This window comes from Callithrix jacchus, chromosome 15, assembly GCF_049354715.1.
Source record: "Callithrix jacchus isolate 240 chromosome 15, calJac240_pri, whole genome shotgun sequence".
NCBI lineage: Eukaryota > Metazoa > Chordata > Mammalia > Primates > Cebidae > Callithrix > Callithrix jacchus.
Window position 1 is genome coordinate 15,964,349 of NC_133516.1, and position 21,666 is coordinate 15,986,014.

General features: G+C 44.5%; 1 protein-coding gene across 37 annotated transcripts in view; it reads left to right on the plus strand.

Annotated features, from left to right (window-relative positions):
• Positions 1 to 21,666, plus strand: part of ST6GAL1 (ST6 beta-galactoside alpha-2,6-sialyltransferase 1) — a 156,567-nt gene that overhangs the window by 78,914 nt on the left and 55,987 nt on the right. Inside the window, exon 1 of one of the 37 annotated variants that reach the window (XM_008981364.5) lies at positions 18,854 to 19,004. The exons of the other annotated variants lie outside the window; for them this stretch is intronic. The gene's annotated coding sequence lies outside the window, so the exon portion shown is untranslated. Of the gene's footprint in view, positions 1 to 18,853; positions 19,005 to 21,666 lie in introns of those variants that run through there. 37 annotated transcript variants of the gene reach the window in all.

Sequence of the window (21,666 nt, forward strand, 5' to 3'; positions counted from 1 at the left end):
TCGCGTCTGGAAAATGCCAAGGACTTTCCCTCATTTTTTACATGGCCTTGCACTCTGTGAGGCATTGGCTGGGAGGTGATGGTTCATTGTGGCTTTCTTGCCCCTAAGCAGTTTCTCTCTGCCAACATCTCACCAATTCCTATCTGTGCCAATTATCTTTGCCTCAGATTTGGGGTGAGGAAAGTTCTATGACGTGTCTGTTCCTGTTTTGGGGTGAAATCTCAACTCTGGGCATATCATCAGAAAGACTTCTGAAATGGCCCTTGATTAGATGATTCTGAATCAGTAGCATGCATATGTGTATGCATAATTACCCTTATCCAAAAAAATTCTGCATTATAATTCTTTAAAAGCACAGGTTCACAAATTATTGGAAAATGTATTTTATGTATTATTTACAGTAGCAAAATTTCCAATGCAAGAAGCAAATTTAATTAAAGATAGGCAAGACTTTTTACTGAAGACCATAAAATATTAGTAGGAGAAATAAAACAACGGCTTATCCAATTACGGAAACTGAAAATTACCAAGATCTGCAGTCGGCAAGTTGGAGGCCCAGGAGAACCAATGCAGTTCGAGTCTGAGTCCAAAGGCCTGAGAACCAGGGAAAGCCAATGGCCTAGTTCTAATGCAAATGCTAGTAGGCTTAAGGCCTAGAAAAAGCTGATGTTTCAGTCTGAGTCCAAAGGCAGTTGAAAAAAAAAAAACCCAAACCCAAACCAAAACAACCACCACCACCACCACCACCACCACAATCCCCAGCTCAAGGTGGTCAGACGGGAGGAGCTCCCTTAGCTGTGGGAGGCTCAGCTGGTTTTAATGCATTCAGGCCTTTAACTGATTGGATACAGCCCACCATTAGAGAAGAGGCAATCTGCTGTACTCGGCCTACAGCTTCCAATGCTCATTTTATCCCAAACCGCCTCATTGAAACACCCAGAATGTTTGACTAACTATCTGGGTACTCTGTGGCATAGTCAAGTTGGCACATAACTTTTCAGTGAAAAGTCTTGCCTATCTTTAATTAAATTTGCTTCTTGGTGTTTGATGTTTTGCTACTGTAAATAGTATATAAGATATATTTTAAATAATTTTGAAATTATGCATCTAAAGGATTATAATACAGAATTTTTAGGAGAAGGATAATTGAAAATCCATCAGACAGCAGTGAAGTTTAGGAACTGCCATTCTGGACATAACCGTAAATCATTAACAAAATATTCCTTACATCTCTATGCTACTTTATTGTTGCCAAAACTTTTTTTTTGTTTGTTTTGGTCCTTATAAGGATTCTTAGAAAGAGACAGAAGAGCTATTATTTCTACTTTCGTACAAGGCAATGTGGTCTGAGGGATATGGTTTGATTGTATGTCCCCACCAAATCGCATGTTGAAATGTAACCTCCAGTGTTGGAGGTGGGGCCTCCTGGGAGGTGTTTGGGTCATGAGGGTGGATCCCTCATGGCTTGGAGCTGCCCTTACCACAGTGAGATCTCATGAGATCTGGTTGTTTAAAAGTATGTGGCACCTCACCTGCCACTGCCTCCTGCTTTTGCTTTCGCCATATGCCTGCTTCTGCTTCACCTTCCGCCGTAAGTAAAAGCTCCCTGGGATCTCCCTGGAAAGTGAGCAGATGCTGACACCAAGCTTGTATAGCCTGCAGAACTGTGAGCCAATTACATCTCTTTTCTCTATGAATTACCCAGTCTCAGGTATTTATAGCAATGCAAGAAAGACTAACACAGGAAGACTATCTAAAAGTCCTATGACTAGCAAGGGGCAGAGCCAGGCCCAGAACCCAAGACTTTTCCCAAGAGAGAGGTCGTGCTTCTGCTACCAAAGTTTGTAGAAAGATGGCCTTTTATAGCCATTACTCAGAACACACCTCCAGGGGCCCAGCTGTATGAAGAATCCCTGCCTGGAGCCACCATAGGCAGCATAGGAGGAAGGGAAGAAGATGGCAGAAGGAGCAGAGTGGACCCAGGTAACAATGTGTAATACACTAGACTCAGGAGCGAGCACAGTGTCCTGTAAGCCCATATAGCACTTTTGTGCTATTAAGAAAGGGTGCCTTGGGCAGGCACGGTGGCTCACATCTGTAATCTCAGCAGTTTGGGAGGCCAAGGTGGGTGGATCACGAGGTCAGGAGATCCAGACCATCCTGACCAACATGGTGAAACCCCATCTCTACTAAAAATACAAAAATTAGCTGGATGTGGTGGTGCATACCTGTAATCCCAGCTACTCAGGAGGCTGAGGCAGGAGAATAGCTTGAACTTAGGAGTCGGAGGTTGCCGTGAGCTGAGATTTCAACAGTGCACTCTAGCCAGGTGACAGAGCAAGATTCCATCTCATAAAAAAAAGGGTGTTTTTCCAGCCAGGGCCAGATGCCATCATGCAGTGAACAACTTGTGCAGTCGTATGTGACATCCCAGAGAGAAAACAACAAATACAGAAACCTTACTTATTCAGGAGTTGATTATTGATGAGGAAGCTCAATTGGTATTTTTGTTTCTTTTCTTTAGAGAAATTCACCAAAAATACTTTCAAGATGATTCAAAGCTAAAAGAGAAAAAAAGTCTTTCTTTCCTCTTCCTTTTACAACCTTTCCATCTTCTATCCTTTCCCTTTCTCCACTTCTTCCTTTCATTACTCAGCACTGATTGAGTGCCAGGTCGTGAAAATGCAGAGATAAATGAGGTGGCGTCTCTCCCTAGGAGCTTCTAATGTACTGCCACCGTCAATAAGAAGTACCTTTTGTGGTATTGGAGTTTCTCTTTTAGGTCTTTTTTTTAAGGGTTACATATTGAAATATTTATGAATGAAATGATGAGTTCAGGATTTGTTTCAAAATCTAGGGATATAGGTGTGAGTGGAGTATAAACAAAACAAGATGGACTATGAGTTGATAATATGGAAACTGGGTCATGGGTCTTTGGGGGTTCATTACCTGTTATCCATCTTTTTTTTTGAGATAGCGTCTCATTCTGTTGCCCAGGCTGGAGTGCAATGGCACTATCTCAGTGATCTCAGCTCACAGCAACCTCCATCTCCCAGGTTCAAGCGATTCTCCTGCCTCAACCTTCCAAGTAGCTGGGCTTACAAGTGCGTGCCACCACACCTGGCTAATTTTTCTATTTTTAGTAGAGATGGGGTTTCACCAACTTGGCCAGGCTGGTCTTGAACTCCTGGCCTTATGATCCACCCACCTCAGCCTCCCAAAGTGATGGGATTACAGGCATGAGCCACTGTGCCCAGGCTGTTACCCATCTTTCTAATGATTTATTTGAGAGAAAACGTTTCATGAACATCTACTTTCTCTTATTTCATGCAATGAATTCTGATATTTTAAAATCTAGTTTATTGTCTTTTTAAAAACCTGGTCCTTGTGCCCTAAATTGTTTTTGAGACTCGCTAATGTAAAATAATACATTTCGAAAACACTGTGTATTGAGGGAGAGAGAGACCCATAACGTAATTGATTACACCAGAAAGTGCTACTAGAAAGATGGTCAGAGGGCTGTGGGAGCACACAGGAGGGAAAGACTGACCAACAGGGCCCTGGGGAGTCTGGAAAAGCCTACAGAAGCCCTTGAGTAATTTGCTTGGAAGAGGAGACATAGGCACTTTTGACAAGATGGTGGGGAGGGATATGAGACCTTGAGGATGAGGGAAGTCCTGCAGGTGGGAGGCGGAGAGATGGAATGGGCCAACCTGAATTCAGTATGACTGGAATGTGAGGGCTGTTAGCGAGTGGCAGGAAATGAGGTTACAGAGAGCAGTAGCAGCAGCAAAAATCACAAGTCTTCTCAGACAGCCTAAGGAATTGAGTTTTTATTCTGTTTCAGGGAACCAAGGAGGGTAAACTGAGAAATGACCCAGTTCCATTTGCCTCTTACAGAGATCATTCTGTCAGCTCTGTGTAGGCAGACCAGTCTACCTATGGGGTCATGATTTAGAACATAAAACCTAGACCCAAAGGAAAGCCAGTGTGGAAGCCAGATCTAACCTACCTCTTGCAATTATGTCCCCACTCTGCCACATGACTTCTCAGATCCGCACAGAGCACAAATTGGGCCTTTTCAAGTATTTATCAAAACAAAAATTATGGTCACTTTCAGGACATAGGATGAGGTGGAAATAGAGCCAATTCCCTGTCTGCTCCTTTCCCCTTTTTCCTGCTTAGGGTTCTCTCACCTGTTGGAATCGGGTTATAACATCAGGAAGAATCCACACCAAGACAATGGATCACTCAGCAAGGCTAGTTTACTTCCTGCAGGAAGGGTGCAACTTGCCGGCAGTCTTGCCATGAGAGCACACTTGAACAAGGCAGATAGGGACATTTATAACTTTCATAACTTGATGTAGTCGCCCTGCTGCTGTGTCCAGTTTCCATCGGCCGGAACAGGACCTCACATTCTATGCTTGATCCAATTGGCTAAAAACTTGGAAATTTCCTGAAGAGATAACAGGAAAGAACAGGAGGAAGAAGACAAGGAAAAAGAGGAAGCTAGTCAGGAGAAGGTCAGGAGGGTTTCCAAATAAGGAACAGCATGCGCCAGGGTTTGGAGCTTGCCCAGTCCTGTTCAGACATGCCGGAGAGAGTCAAGGTAGCTGATTTCAGACATAGCTGATTCAGAGACTATATATACATGGGTATATGTTTATGCTAATAGTGGATAATGGCCATAGAGCAAGAGATTGTAACTTCATTTAATGTAGTCTGTGATATAAACTTGGAAGCACTTTCTCATCTCTTACGTATCTGTAAAGTTATGGCAACCTGTGAGGGATTCATAGTAGTCACAATGCGGCATTAGAAAAGGTGCTTTACAACCATTAACTCACTTCATCTTCACAGTAATTCCACGTCTAAGTGTTATTATTAGTTTTATTTCATAGATGAGGAAACTGAGGTATAAGAAGTAAGTGACTTGTCTAAGGTCACACATCTAGCAGTTAGCAGAGCTGGGATTTTGGCAGCCTGACCCCAAAGTCCACTCTCTTAACCACCTGTTGTGCTTCTTGATTAAGCTTGATTTTGTTCCAGTCATCTCATTACACTTAGATGTTTAAATAAAGAGTCACCTACACCTGTAATCCCAGCACCTTGGGAGGCTGAGGTGGGTGGGTCACCTGATGTCAGGAGTTTGAGACCAGCCTGGCTAATATGGCAAAACCCTGTCTCTACTAAAAATACAAAAATTAGCCAGGTGTAGTGGTACACGCCTGTAATCCCAGCTACTCAGGAGGCTAAGGTGGGAGAATTGCTTGAATCCGGGAGGTGGAGGTTTCAGTGAGCTGAGATTGCGCCACTGCACTCCAGCCTGGGCAACAGAGGGAGACTCCATCTAAAAAACAAAAACAAAAACAAAGACAGTCATGAAAAAATTTGGCTTTAAGTTTTATACTGAAGATTTCCAAATCCCTTTCTTTCCTAATGAGAAGAAGAGGAAAGTGTTCTAGCTGGGACAAAAAGGGTGGCTTCTTAGAAAAGAGTAATATTTTAGTGGAGCTTTGAGACATGGGTGACATTTTGAGAAGTAAATTGCTGAAAAGGAGGAGTTGGTAGTACAGCCAAGGTGAAATAATCCAACCACAATCTTTACTAGTGCTTACAACAAAAACTGGATAGAATGCAAAAAACTACATGAGAACTCTGAAAAGTCTTAGCAGGTAGACTGGGTAGTGGGTTCAAAATTTGAACAGTGACTCACACTGAACATGGAATTGCAGAACAGTGTGGAAAGCTAAGATTCAGAGATAACTCTGGCTCTCCAGCTGGGGGGAAGGGGTGGGGAGAGGAAGGGGGCGGGGAGGGGGGAGGGGAGGGTCTGAATCACTGGTGGCTGGAGAGTGTGACGAAATCCTTGAGAAAGGAGAGCCGGAAAAAAGGATCCACTAATTGGATTGACAAAAGTCCTGAGCACACTACAAGGTGTGTATGCATGGAACAGACCCAGGAAGCACAGAAGAGGTTTTGAGAATCTAACTATGATATTAACAACCACTGGCTGGGCGCCTGTAATCCCAGCACTTTGGGAGGCTGAGGTGGGTGAATCATCTGAGGTCAGGAGTTTCGTCTGAGGTCAGGAGTTCGAGACCAGCCTGGCCAACATGTTGAAACTCTATCTCTAAAAAACAAACAAACAAAAACAACCACCCAAGTCCCAGACAAACTCTTGAGTGGAACATGTGACAAATCGACTCAAATGGCATAGCAAAAGCTTTGAAAACTGATCTGATACTGGAGCTAACATTCATAAAAAGCGAGATAGTACTTTCAGTCGGAACCTAAGTGGGTTCATTTCCTGGTAAAACAAATAAAAAAAAAAAAAACATTTTTCAGATGATTTTTAACAGGATCCAGAGTTTCACCACATAATATTTAAAAATCCAGGGTACAATTCAAATTTACTCAATATCAAAACAATCATAAAAATCTAAAAATCGCTCAAAGGAAAAGACAATCAATAGACACCAACACTGAGATTCCTTAGATGGTGAAATTATTAGACAATAACTTAAATTAGGTATAACCATTTTTCACTCTTGAAATTAATGGAAAGATAGAAGTTCTCAGCAAAGAAATAGAAACTGCAGAATAACCAGACAGAAATTTTAGAACTGAAAAGATGATATGGGCTCAGTGGCAGAATAAAGATTACAGAGAAAAGAGGCAGTAAACTTGAAGGTAGATCAATAGAAATTATATGCTATGAAATATACATTATGAAACAAAAAAATTGGAAAAAATAAAAAGCATCTCATGGTACTGTGGAATAATATCAATAGGCTGAAAATTCATGTTATTGGAGTTCCATCTCAGAAGGTATAAAGAAAAATATTGGTGCAGTAAAACAATTTGAAGAAAGAATGGCTGAAGTAGTTTCAAATTTAGAGAAAGACATATCTTTACAAATTGAAGAAGCTAAGTAATTTCAAACAGGATAAATTTAATCACAACTCCTCATCCACCTCATAAGAAAACTTCTGGGGATCAGAATTAAAAATACATTAAGAATATGAAAGACACATTATACCTAAGGAAGCAATCAAGAAAGAGAGAGAGAGAAAAAAGAGAAAAGGAAGGAAAGAAAAAAAAAGAAAAAGAAAGTAAGAAAGAAAGAGAAAGAAAGAAAGAAAAACCTACTCAAGTGATTGTCGATTTCTCATTCAAAACGGTGTTGGCCAAGGACAAAGACAGTGAAACTACATCTTTAGAATACTAGAAGGGGAAAAAAACCTGTAAGCCAGAATTTTATATCCAGAAAAAATATTCTTTGGGAATGAAAACAAAATAAAGATATTTTCGGGTGATGGAATATGAAGAGACTTCATTTCCAGGAGACCTGCTCTTAAAGAAATATTAATGGAAGTTTTTCAGCCAGAAAGGAAGCTGTACTAGAGGAAAAGTTAAATCCTCAGGAGCGAAAAAAGAGCAGGAGAAATTAATAAATATCTAATATATTCCCCTTGATAAAAATGCGCGCGCACATACACACACACACACACACACACACACATACACACACTGGGCATGGTGGCTCACACTGTATTCCCAGCACTTTGGGAGGCTGAGACAGGTGGATCGTGATATCAGGTGATCGAGACCATCCTGGCCAACATGGTGAAACCCTGTCTCTACTAATACAAAAAAATTAACTGGGCGTGGTGATGCGCACTTGTAATCTTAGTTACTTGGGAGGCTGACGCAGGACAGTAGCTTGAACCCGGGAGTGGGAGGTTGCAGTGAGCTGAGATTGTGCCACTACATTCCAGCCTGGCGACAGAGCGAGACTCCATCTCAAAAAAAAACAAAAAAAAACAAAAAACACAAACATAAATCTCATGACACTGGGAACTACAAACTACTGGCAATATTTAGGTCGATATCCTTCCTGTCGTTTTTTGTTCTGTGAATAAGCATATCTCTCTCTTTCTTTTTTGTTTTTTTTTCTCTCTCTGAAACAGTGGGAGAAAAAACGTTTTCTTCCTTTCATGTGGACATTTCATAACATTTAAATACTCTTTTTGTTGGGATTTGAGGTTGTTTCAGGTTATGCATGGACTAAAGTGAAACTATAGTCTTTGGCAGCTTCTCTGATTATTTCGTTTTTGGAAGTAGAATTACTGAGTTAAAAGAGGATGGATATTTTTAATGCTTTGGTACCATTTGTCAGATTGCCCACCCTCCCTCCCTTCTTTTCTTCTTTCCTTCCTTATCTCCCCTTTTCTTCCTCCCTTTTTTCTTTCAACTAAGATTATACAGTATATAGTTTTATAATATTCTTTATTTATTCACATTACATTGTGAGCATTTTCCTGTTTTGTTAAAAAGTCAATTGAACTGTGAAGTAATAGACATTTATAGAGAAAATGCCTGGGCACAATAGTCAATCTGAAAATGATAGCTTTTGTTGTTCTTGGGAAGCTGAGGCTCAGGATGTGAAACAGCCTTCTGCTCTTTTTCGCAGAGGTGGCAAGGAGCTCAGAGCTGGTTCCTTCATACATGGAAGGCCCCTTGCAGGAAATTGCTGCTGGTACACTTGTCATTGCTTCTTTACCTTTGATTCTTCCAGCCTCCCAGCTCTGCAGTCTTTCATTCCCTCCTGGGCATCAAGGCAGCCATCACAGGCCAGGAAATTCATTTTAGGCAATTGGGTGATCTTAGGGAAGTAATTCAAATTGCTAATGGTGTTTATTTGATTCAGTGAAATGCACCTTGCAGTTCTTGATTCAGAGGACTGGGTTGAATTTCAGGAGGGTTTGTTTGACATTGTCTCATCTTACTCTCCGGAGCAGGATTCAGACCTGGAATGCTCTCTTTCCAGGGCAGCCTAGCCAAGCTATGGTCTCTGCCTCAATTTACTGCCCTTTCCCCAGGCCTCTCATCTTCCTCCCCACTCACTCTTTGCCCAGGGTCAGGTCCTCTATGTTAGATATGCTCTTGTTACACACATGCCACCTCTTTCAGAAGGTTGAGAGCAGCCAAAACAGAAAAGGGAATTATGGCTTTCAATAACCTGTCTGCTCACAGACCATGAGAGAAGCAAAAGTGTTTTGTCTGTATTTACTGCATTCTATTTTTTTTTTTTTTTGAGACAGGGTCTCGCTCTGTAGCCCGGGTTGGAGTGCAGTGGTGCAATCTTGCCTCACTGCAACCTCCGCCTCCTGGATTCAAGTGATTCTCATACCTCAGCCTCCTGAGCAGCTGGGATTACAGGTTCCCACCATGACAGCCAGCTAATTTTTGTATTTTTAGTAAAGACGGGGTTTCATCATCTTGGTCAGGCTGGTCTCGAACTCCTGACCTCAAGTAATCTGCCCACCTTGGCATCCCAAAGTGCTGAAATTACAGGCTTGAGCCACTGTGCCTGGCCTGTATTTACTGCATTTTGATTGGTGGGAGAAAAGGGTGTACTTTTTAGGTTATATGAACCCCAAGCAAGTAGTCTTCCTGGGCCCAGGCTCACAGATGAGGCCCCACCACACTCTCTCAGCCATGAGCAAGGGTGCTGTCGATTTGGCACAGAGGCATTTCTCCTGAAATCAAGACTGGGTGCCAGGCTGTAGGGCTGCCAGCCTGCCCATGGTTTCTCTGTGAGACCATCTAACCGAGCTCCCATTTTCTTCCCCGAGCACATTTGAGTGCAAGAGGTCTAAGCATGAGAGTTGAATTTGACCTATTTTCCAAATGGAGGGAAAATCCAGAGAAGTCAGCAGGCTTCATTGTGAGGAGTCGTGTCGACCAGTGTTTCCTGTTTCAGGCGGTGAGTGCCTGCGCTGTGGAAATGAAAGCAAATCTCCACCAGGTGGGGGCTGCAGAGGGCTGGCAGGGGTGAGGTGGAAGGGCTTGGGGAGAATTTAACAATGTTGTGTTTCCTCTTGATGATCACACAGAAATGATTCTGTACCAGTTACAATGACTTCAGTTCATAATTGGAGGAGAACTTTCGTGTCTTGAGTGTTTCTGGAACACTGTTCCTTTTTGTTCTTTAAAATGGCAGCATACTTAATATATAATTCTATTTCTGAGGGCTCTATAGAAGTGATGAAGTAACTGCATTGTCTAAAGAGACTTAAAATAACAGACATTTCCTCTGCAGTTTAAAGGCTCCTCCCATCTTACTTCCTTGCGCTTTCCCACAACTCTGTGAAATATGGACTATTAAGCCCCTTTTTTTTCACGTGAGGAAACAGGGACTCAGAGAGGATAAGTGACTTTTCTGAGGAAACACAGTGATTGGGTTGGAGAGTTAGAGGACCTCACATCTGTGCCCCAGTTTCAGGCTTTTTCTGTTAGTTCAGTTTTCACAGTGAGAACCCCTTGACCCTGCCTCCCATGAAGGTCCCACATTCCTCTTCTCGTTGCTGTGGAGCAGTGTTTGAAATAGTTAACACTAAAAGGGGTAAATATAGTTTCGTGTTTTTGTTTTTGAGACAGGGTCTCTCTCTGTCACCCAGCCTGGAGTGCAGTGGCGCAGTCTTGACTCACTGTAACCTCCACCTCCTGGGTTCAAGCGATTCTTGTGCCTCAGCCTCCTAAGTAGCTAGGACAACAGGCATGTGCCACCACACCTGGCTAATTTTTGTATTTTTAGTAGAGATGGGCTTTCACCATGTCGGCCAGGCTGGTCTCTAACTCCTGACCTCAGGTGATCTACCCTCCTTGGCCTCCCAAAGTGCTGGGATTATAGGCATAAGCCACCGCACCCAGCTGCAAATACTGGTTTTGTTGACATGAACATCAAGGTCATGTGTTTAGCCAAAGGTAAATACCAATTCATGACACTCCCAGAAATTTCATCTCATCCTTGAAAATGAAGACCTTCTATACCCGATAGCAGTCAAGCTAGGACCCAGCCTTCTGTCCTTCCTCCCCTGCTTCCTGCCAGGCCTAGGTTTACCAGCTCCCATTTATTAAGCACCTGGCATGTACCAGGCACTGCACAGTCCTTATTTGTAACCCTCACTGCAGTCCTGGGAAGCAGGTGGTTGTATACACATTTTACAGATTAGGAAATGGAGACCCCGACTGTTTTATAATTTGCCCAAAATTGCACCCTGATTAATAATAAAGCTGGGATCCACATCTAGATTTGTTAATCAATGAGAGCTTGTTATATTGCTCAGATTGGCCTTGAGATTGGCCTTGAACTCATAGCCTCGCCTCCTCAAGTGCCAGGACAACTGGCCGGAGTCACTGCAGCCCCCTGCATCTAGATTTGTGACTCCAAGGCTTTGTTCAAATGAAATTTAGCACCATTCTTCCAGACAGAGCCTTGTCTGAGGGTCTTTCCCCTTCTTGGTCTGGGTCCTTGGTCCCCTGTAGTTTTTTCTGGGCCCACTGTTCTGAGCTCCCAGTTACCAGCCTCTTGATTGAATTGATTGACCTGGACGATGTGGTCAAAACAGGCAAGTTCACTTGCCTGCCTCACTTGCCAAAGGCTCTGCGTTTCCCAGGCCAGCACTGGGGTGGGCTGTGGGGAGTCGGGGCAGCCCAGAGGCAGCTCTCTTCCTTCTTTGGATCTCCCTCTTCCGTGTCCATCTTCCAAAGTCACATTCTGTGCTTGGTCAGCATGCAGGAGTTGGAGCTGTTTGGAGGACTTGCTCTCGGGTTGTGGGGCAGGAAGTGCACTGGCACGACAGCCATAGATTCCTGGGCAGTTCATCCGGCCTCTCCCAGCTGTGGTTCCTTCATCTATAAAATGTTGACACAGTGTGTCAGAATGTTGATATTCACGAGTGATTTTTCCTGAGGACTTTGCCAATTCTCAGATCAACATTCTTATGGTCATCGTGGCCAGGATCTCATTTATTGTTTACAGTAGCCTAAGAGGAAGCATTTTGTTCTTGCTCGACAGATGACAAAATCATGCATGCACCACCGGGCACATAATTCCCCCTTATACCGTAAGTGCCATCCAGCCAAGCTGAAAATCCAAGTGATTTCTCTTCCTTATTGTTTCCATAAATAAAAGGCAGTAGGAATTTCCAAATCTGTTAAAAGAAATTCATCACTGAGTGTGAATGCTCCTTAACATGGACTAGCACTTTTGTTTCTCTGGGAACTATAATTCACAAGCCAACAGTTATTTCTGTCACTTCCTAATACATGGAGGGTACAGCGTCCCCTGCACAGTGGGTTCCAGCCTGAGTGTGAGCTCTCTTACATAAGAAGGGACTGGCCTTTGTCAGCTTCTTACTGCACACACTTCGTAATTACTCCTCAGCAGACTCAGGCTGTTTTATGTCTAGGATCTTTAGAGTTGCTTTAAAAAGTAAAAATCCCAAATGTTGATTCTATAAATGCCAAGGGTCAACTGTAATATTAGCAATGATCCAGGGCTGCTGGAGGATTCAATGAGATAAAATGCAAACTGTCCAGCATCCTAAGTGTGCTCTGGGCTTGGGATCTTCCTTGTTCACTGAAATCCTTTGCTTCCAGGGTTAGGTGGGCATGGCTGTGGCTGAAAGAGTCACAGGTCAAACAAGATGATTATCTCAGTACAGGCCTTGAGAGTGCAGTTTTTCCTGGGTGCAGCGGCTCATGCCTGTAATCCCAGCACTTTGGGAGGCTGAAGTGGGCAGACTGCTTGAGCCCAGCAGTTCAAGACCAGCCTGGGCAATGTGGCGAAACCATGTTTCTACAGAAAATACAAAAATTATCTGGGTGTGATGGTGCGTGCCTGGAGTTCCCAGCTACTTGGGAGGCTGAAGTTGGACGATCGATTGAGCCTGGGAGGTCGAGGCGGCAATGAGCTGTAATTGAGCCACTGCACTCCAGTGAGTGACAGAGTGACAGAGTGACAACTTGTCTCAGGAAAAAACCAAAAAATCTTGGATTCAGACAGTTCTGGATTCAAACTTTGGCCCTGCTGTTTACTAGCAAAAGTCCTTTCACATCTTTGAGATTCGGCTTTCTTATCTGAGATGGAAAGGATAACATGGTGCTGGCCTTGGAGGACTGTGGTGAGATTGAATGAACTGTTGGATGTCCAGAGCTGGCACAGTGCCTGGCACGTGTGAACCCCCAGGAGGCAGTCACACTCACTTTCCTCCCTTCCTTTCTTTCTACATGGAGTCACAGACCCAGTGGGTGATTCATGTTTGTCGATGATTTTATTTCCTCTCTAAAACCATTTTCTTGTTTACAAACTAACCATCTTCCACCCCAGCACACACCACAGCCCCTGCAGTGGATGCCAGCCAGACATTCTGTTCATCAAGCGCCACTTGCATCTCCTGTGCTTGGCAGTGCTAAAAAGGAGACAGAAAAGGGTTTTAATCTTACCTTTCTGATTGGGAAAATAAGATTCCCACACGCAGGACCTGCAGAAGCGTGCAGGAGTGCAGGAGAGTGTGTGAGCATGTTAAGGGTGTGAGTAGCAATCTACAGTGGTAGAGGACTTGTCACTGAAGAGTCTGAGAAGCTTCCTCCAGGGACATGGGCTGGAGCTGAGGCTGCCTTTGGGGCCCTACAGTGAAGGAAAAGAGTAATGCAGGGAGGCAGTTTGGGTTTGAGATGAACCATTGAGTGATGACTTTTGTGGATCTGCCCCCTAGAGAAAAATGCCCAAAATTGGTCAACATGCTCCATTAAGCCCCCAGAAAGCACAGATATAAAATGTTCTTCATGTGTGGTGAGGAGGGAAGCAAATGTTCCAGAAAACTAACCCCTGCCTCCCAGGAGGCAAAGACATGGGCCAAAGTCAAAACTGAGTTCTGGCCTTTGCTGGGATTGCTTGGAGTGTAGCAGTCCCTTTGCCCAAGAGCTTGCTTTGCAGCCATGTTGCTGCCTCTTCATTTAGTGACCAAAGATAGGACCAGCTCATCATGTGGGGAGGAGGGAGAAGTGAAAGGCCTACCTCAACGCGAGGGCTATGAGCTCTTTTCCAGCAGTGCTCACTCACCTTGGCCTACTAATCAATGTGAATTCTGCAGAGGAGGTGATCCCCTTTGAGTCCAGCAGGACACAGTTGATGACAGCAGTGTAGCCTGAAATTCCTGGGGGCCTGGATTGAGGGAGTGGCCCTGCCATTTCCTCAGTAACTATGGGCTGTTACTGGGCAGCAGACTTCCTAGGTGTGGAGAAGTCTGGGTTAACTGGAGATTTCAATGCTTGAGCCATGCGTTGTGTCTACTCTAGGCTGAACTGGTGCTGCCCCTCCCTTCCCGGGAAAGGCCTGGTCTCACTCTCATTCTGCCCAAGGCCACCCTCTTGTGAACTTTCACATTCTTCAAAACTCTTTCGTTTATTGGTCTAGATCAATTAACTCAGAAGCTGCTGAGGATAATATCAGGCATCTGTATTTTGAAAATGCTTCCCAGGTGATATCATGCTCAGGCAAGGTAGAGCAACGATGTTCTAAGTGGATTCCTTCACCTATACTACTCAATCTTTATGGCTATGAGATTAGGGATGAGAGGCTGGGGAGGGTTTCACGAAGGGCCTTGAAGCTCTCAGCATAGACTGGAACAGCTTTTTCTCCTCCACGTTCCCTTCCCCTTTGTCTTTGCAGGGGGCCCACTTGGCCTTGGACTGGTTCTAGCAAAAATAACAGTTTGTTATGATGAGAGAGTTAAACAGTTGTTGCCCTGGTGACTTTAAGGAGAGGTAGTTGCACTTCAGTGATTCTGGCAATTAGAAAATGTCCAGGAACACTGGCCCAGACTTCCTCCTGCTGAGATTGGTAAAACGAAAACTGCGATGGCCATGGATGGGAAGAACGGCTGCCTGGCACCATCCCCAGCTCTGGAATTCCTTGAGGAAATGATGTTTAAGAAGACATGAGTAGACATCGTTCTCACTAAAGACACAGTTAAAATGGAGTCTGAAAAGGTTGTCAGACCCACGTTAGTAGGATTTCAGAGAAAATCCTTAATCTGTGGCATTTCAGTAGAAATCCTTCCCTCCCGTTGTATTGCCATTTGGTTCTCCTTTGCAATTTAGCATGTCAGAATTCCGGGCAGCCTGATTCCTGCTGATCTTTGACAGCTCTGCTGCTGGGTCTTGGGGAAGGCAGATTTCTAAAGTAACCGCTGCCCTGCCTTTGCCTGGTGAGTGCTGAGATGGAGAGGCAGGCTGGTATCTGTTTGATCCAGCAGTCCAGGAAAGTTGTGGTTTTACACTGCTTTTCTCCTGATTTCTAAACAGTTGCAACCAGATTCTTCTGGAGAAACAGAATGCCTTAATTTTGCCTAGTTGGGGGCTGTTGGCGGTAGTTTTCCTAAGCACCCGTCTGTGTCTAGCCAACCTGTAGAACCTGTTTCTTTGGGAGGTGAATTACTCAGAGTCCTTTAGAGGGACAGAACTAACATGATAGACGTATATATAAGGGGAGTTTATTAAGGAGTATTGACTCACGTGATCACTAGGTGCGGCCCCACAATAGTCCATCTACAGGCTAAGAAGCAGGGAAGCCAGTCCACGTCCCAAAGCTGAAGAACTTGGAGTCTGATGCTCAAGGGCAGGAAGCACCCAGCATGGGAGAAAGATGTAAGCAGGGAGGCTAAGCGAGTCCAGTTTTTTCACATTCTTCTGCCTGCTTTTTTTTTTTTTTTTTGAGACGGAGTTTCGCTCTTGCTCTTTTTACCCAGACTGGAGTGCAATGGCGCGATCTCAGCTCATTGCAACCTCCGCCTCCTGGGTTCAAGCAATTCTCCTGCCTCAGCCTCCCGAGTAGCTGGGACAACAGGCGCGCGCCACCATGCCAAGCTAATTTTTGTATGTTTAGTAGAGATGGGGTTTCACCATGTTGACCAGGATGGTCTTGATCTCTTGACCTTGTGATCCACCCGCCTCAGCCTCCCAAAGTGCTGGGATTACAGGCGTGAGCCACCGTGCCTGGCTGCCTGCTTTTTTATTCTGGCTGCACTAGCAGCTGATTAGATGGTGCCCACCCAGATTAAGGGAAGGTCTACCTTTCCCAGCTCACTGACTCAAATGTTAATCTCCTTTGGTGACACCCTCACAGACACACCCAGGATCAATACTTTGCATCCTTCGATCCAATCAAGTTGACACTCAGTATTAGCCGCCACAGGGGGTATGCTAAACAAGAATTGTGTCTATGGCTGTAATCAAAAAATTTTGATTGTATTGGAGTAGGCTACACAAACCAGAGTCCCTTGTCCAGGGTCTCCAGGGTCCCACCAGACACCTGAGTATCTCAAAAAGCCAGATGGGAGAAGCATGTTCACCACAGCAAACCTGTGTAGCCAGGAAAATCAAGTTTCTTTGTTTTCTGCTAAATTTTATCAACTGACCGTGGTAGTCATGGCATGGCAATCTCATGCCCTTCAGAACCGCTGGTTGGCAAGGGTGTCTGTGTTCATTTGATAACAAACAAGAACCCAAATTTTAAATTAAAGTTAGTTGACAACATCTTTCAAAATCTTGGAATCATGTAGGGGGAAAAATACTAGCGGTATTATTTGATGTGGAAGAACTTAGGAGCTCTTGGCCTTGATTAAATCAGGGTGTGCATCTGTTATTTCACTGGGCTTGTGAAATTCTGGGATGAGGAGATATGAAAAATCTATAGCTGAACATTCTAATATGTTTTTGGACCGTAGAAATGAATATTCAGAAAGTATCAGGTGAGTAGCTCTACAGGGCAATGCTGGCTGCTAGAGCAAATAAACTCTTAACTGTCTTGGCCCAGAAGTGATAGATGTTGTTTTTGCTCACATTTCTTTGCCAGTAACTAGTAAAATGATCCGTCTACATGCTGTGTGTGTTTGTGTATGTGTAAAATGCAGTCCCTCTCTGGGCAGTAATTTATAGCAATGACTCTATATGGCAGAAGGAGCAAACTTTTTTTTTTTTGAGACTGAGTTTCGCTTTTGTTACCCAGGCTGGAGTGCAATGGCACGATCTTGGCTCACTGCAACCTCTGCCTCCTGGGTTCAGGCAATTCTCCTGCCTCAGCCTCCTGAGTAGCTGGGATTACAGGCACGGGCCACCCTGCCCAGCTAATTTTTTGTATTTTTAGTAGAGACGGGGTTTCACCATGTTGACCAGGATGGTCTTGATCTCTTGACCTCGTGATCCACCCGCCTCGGCCTCCCAAAGTGCTGGGATTACAGGCTTGAGCCACCGCGCCCGGCTCAGGAGCAAACTTTTGATGGGCAGTCAGCTATCCCTGATATGAGGAAAGAGAAAGCAGTCAGAGCATCAAGTGGCAGATCAGGTGACACACATTAAGAACCCAACCTCTTAGAGAAATGAGAGAGGGTTTCTGGTGGCCAGGACACATAGAGCCCCTCTCGGAGGCACTATGGCTAGTGGAGGTGCCCTCTGGGGGCAACAGGGTGTCAAGAGCAGAAAGTTTGGGTTCTAAGGTCCAGATGAGGGTGAGGTTTGCACATTGAAGATTAAGGAGATGAAGATCAGGGCAGAGTAAATAGGTATCACCAGAAGGTCAATATAATGATTAGCAACTGTAGTTGATGTGGTAAAGCAGAGAGGTTTGCAGTAGCCCTTGGAAAGGCCTGAGTAGGGGGACATAGGATGAAAGGCACAACCCATTTGTCGGTTAGAATAATCTGGTCACACCCTGGTTTGACCATTTACAGTGACATCTTGAGCAAATGACTTAAACTCCCCAAGTTTCCATTTCTTTGTTTAAAAAAGGGGATTGTTAATACCCTACCACACAGGGTGGTGGTAAGGATTAAATCTGGTACCAGCTGTAAGATGTTAGCACCGGGTGAGAGCTCAGGACTGGGATCCTGCGCCATTCTCACCTGCATTATTGCAAACGTCTTCTTCTTTTCACCGTTCAAGACCTGCTGCTTATCACAGTTGATTCTCAGGGCAGCGTTCGCGATGCTTTTCAAACATATGTCAGCCAAGTCTTGCTCAGATGAAAGTTAAAATTCCGACACTGTGTAAGGCCCCACGTGATCTGGCTGCCCCGTGTAGGTATCTTGCTGTTCCCTCTGCCTGCAACCCTCTTTTCTCAGAAATCTGCATGGTTGTCTCCCTCATCTCCGTTAACAGAAAAGCCAAAAATCTGTAAAATATTTTAGAGAAGTTTATCCTGAGGCCATAATGAGTTACTGTAGCCTACAGAAAGCACAAGCCCAAGAAGCCTTGAGTAAGTGGTGCTGAGGTGGTCAGGTCCCTGTGTGGTTTTATACATTTTAGGGAGACAGGCATTACAGGCAAAGATGGAAATCAATACAGGGAAGGTAACTGTTAGTTCTGCTAAAATCATATGAGACCTCTGAAGGTGGGGGAAGGAGTGTGGTATTGTGATAATATGTATTGGTTTTCATACATGGTTCCTGGGTCATAACCCCCTTCCCCGTGCTATAGTCTTGCTATAATGTTGGGGTTTTTAGGCTTGTAGAGCAGGCCTCAAGAAATGGTCTCTCTCCTGCCTTCCTTTCACTTGTCCCAAGGCATGATTCTAATGTTTCCTGGCCTGACTGTGGGCCTTAAGAACTTCCCATGAGGCTGGGCGCAGTAGCTCATGCTTGTAATCCCAGCAGTTTGGGAGGCCGAGGTGGGTGGATCACCTGAAGTCAGAAGTTCAAGACCAGCCTGACCGACACGGTGAAAGCCTGTCTCTACTAAAAATGGAAAAATTATCTGGGTGTGATGGTGGGCACTTGCAATCCCAGCTACTCGGAGGCCGAGGCAGGAAGAATTGGTTGAACCCGGGAGGCTGAGGTTGCAGTGAACAAGATTGAGTCAATGCATTCCAACCTGGGCAACAGAGCGAGACTCTGTTAAAAAAAAAAAAAGAAACCTTCCAATGAGAGGCCGCCACCCTATAGCCTGGGGGAAGGAGTGCTGACGTCAAGAAGCTTCTATAAAAACCCAAGAGGACAGGGTTCGGGGAGCTTTCGGATAGCTGAACCGGAGGAGGTTCCTGGAGGGTTGCGTAACCAGGGCGGGCACGGAAGCTCTGCCTCCCTTCCCCCTTGCCTTGCTCTACGCATCTCTTCTTCTGTATTCTCTGCAGCATCCTTCATCATAAACCAGTAAATGTAAGTAGGTATTTCTCTGAGTTCTAGGAGCTGCTCCAGCAAATTAATTGAACCCACGTGGGGGGGGACCCCAACTGAAGCTGGTTGGTTAGAAGTTCTGGAGGCCTGGCCGGGTGCGGTGGCTCAAGCCTGTAATCCCAGCACTTTGGGAGGCCCAGGCAGGTGGATCACGAGGTCAAGAGATCGAGACCATCCTGGTCAACATGGTGAAACCCCGTCTCTACTAAAAATACAAAAAATTAGCTGGGCACGGTGGCGCGTGCCTGTAATCCCAGCTACTCGGGAGGCTGAGGCAGGAGAATTGCCTGAACCCAGGAGGCGGAGGTTGCGGTGAGCCGAGATCACGCCATTGCACTCCAGCCTGGGTAACAAGAGCGAAACTCCGTCTCAAAAAAAAGAAGTTCTGGAGGCCTGGACTTTTGACTGGTGGAACAGGGGCTGTCTTAGACCCTAAGCCCTCAATCTGTGGTATCTGACACTATTTCCAGGTAGATAGTATCGGAACTGAATTCGAGGACACCAAGCTGGTGTTGCTGCTTGGTGTGTGGGGGAAAGAACTCCCATACATATGCTCATGTAAGTCATCTTCTGTGTTGATTTTGTGGTGCGAGAACAGGAAAGATGGTTAGAGAGAGTTTTTCCCTACACAGGAGTTTGGGGTTGAGGGTTTGGCGGGGGCTGAGGGCACCTTTCAAGTCATAGGTGCATTTTAGGGACTCTTTATCTGGCAGTAGCTGAGAGAGTTAAGCTATTGTCTACTGACTTGAAGTCTGTAGGAAGAAATATCTGAGTTAAGATAGGGAGGCTGTGGGGGCCAAGGCCCTTGGTTGGGTGGTTGAAGCCTCATAGACAGCAGCCCTCAGGTGCATAGACAGTGATTGTCTCTTCTCAGACCTTTAGTTGTCTGATGCTCAGGTAATTTCTCCTAGATCTGGGAAAGGCCTAGCAGGGGAAGGCATTAATATAGATTCTCTAGAGATGCAGGCTTCCCTCACCAAAGATGGCTTTGCAGTCTGCAGGTTCTGTGGCAGCCATTCCCAAGTATGTCAAAAAAATGTATTTTGGGGTAAAATATTTTAATTTCCTTCAGAGTCAGTGATCTGTCATGTGATACTATACCAGAGTCAGGTTGGAAATTAAGCTGCAGTGTACTGGGTTAATTAAAAACCCCCATTTAACGAGACTTTACTGTTTATAGGGTATGACTTAATCGTGGGCTTTCATGGCCTCAAGTATTGTGTATAGTTTTGTATTTTCTTGCCACAAAAGGTCTGTTTTGTCAGTCTTATGATCTCTATTTTAACTTTAATACTGGTCAGTGATGCCTAAAACCCAAAAGGGACGGGTATGATGAGGGTGTAACCTCTCTTCGATCATGGCTGGGAATTCCATTTTCCAGGTTTCTTGGGGTCACCTGTGGCCGAATAGGAGTCCATTCACTTGGTTGGTGGGGGACTTAGGATTTTATTTTATTTTATTTTATTTTTTTGAGATGGAGCTTTGCTCTTGTTGCCCAGGCTGGAGTGCAATGATGCGATCTCGGCTCACTGCAACCTCCGCCTCCCGGGTTCAAGAGATTCTCCTGCCTCAGCCTCCCAAGTAGCTGGGATTATAGGTGCCCGCCACCACACCTGGCTAATTTTGTATTTTTAGTAGAGATGGAGTTTCTCTATGTTGGTCAGGATGGTCTCGAACTCCCGACCTCAGATGATCCATCTGCCTCTGCCTCCCAAACTGCTGGGATTATAAGCGTGAGTCACCGCGCTTGGCCCAGGATTTTGTTTTTGTTTTACATCTCCTTCCAACTCTTGCTCAAATGTCTTCTCAGTGGGGCTTTCTCTGGCCATCTGATTTAAATCTCCACCTCACGCACCCCAAGCTGTCCCTACCCCTCTTCCCTGCTTTGTCTACATATCAGTTATCTCCTTGCGAAGCACCACGTAATTTATGTTGTTTGCCTCCTTTATTTATCCTTACTAGAGGGTGAGTGCTGGAGGAGTTAGGGATTTCTGGCTAGTTTCTCTACTGCTGTATCTGCAGTCTGGTTCACAGTAGGCAATCGGCATTTGCTGAATGAATGAACCTATCATATGAGTATTGGTGTAGGTTTTCTCACAGGCCCTGGGGCCCCCACAAAGTAGAACTCAGCCTTCCCTGTTCATTTCCTCACCTCCAACTCCCTTAGATCACCAAGACTTAGATCCTTTTGGGTATATATATATGTTTTCTGTATATACATGTATATATGTTTTCTATATATACATATATATGTTTTCTATATAAACATGTTTTCTACATAAACATATGTTTTTATATATACGTATTTTTCTATGTAAACATATGTTTTCTATATATGCATGTTTTATATATATTGCATATATGTATATATTAAAAAAAAAACCTGGGAGAAACATTGAATTAGAAACCATCAAATCTCAACAAGCCTTGAAATCTAACACTCAGTTTAAGGAAATGCAGAGCAAAGTGGAGAGCATCGAACACCAGCATGAAGAAGTCATGAGCCAGGCTCAGAACACAAGCCATTCCACAGGAGAGATGACAGTTTTCTCAACATATATATGCCATGGGAAAGAAAACGTAAGGGAGCGAGGAACTATTACAGATGAGAAAGAATTGAAAATGGCATATCATCCAAACAAAC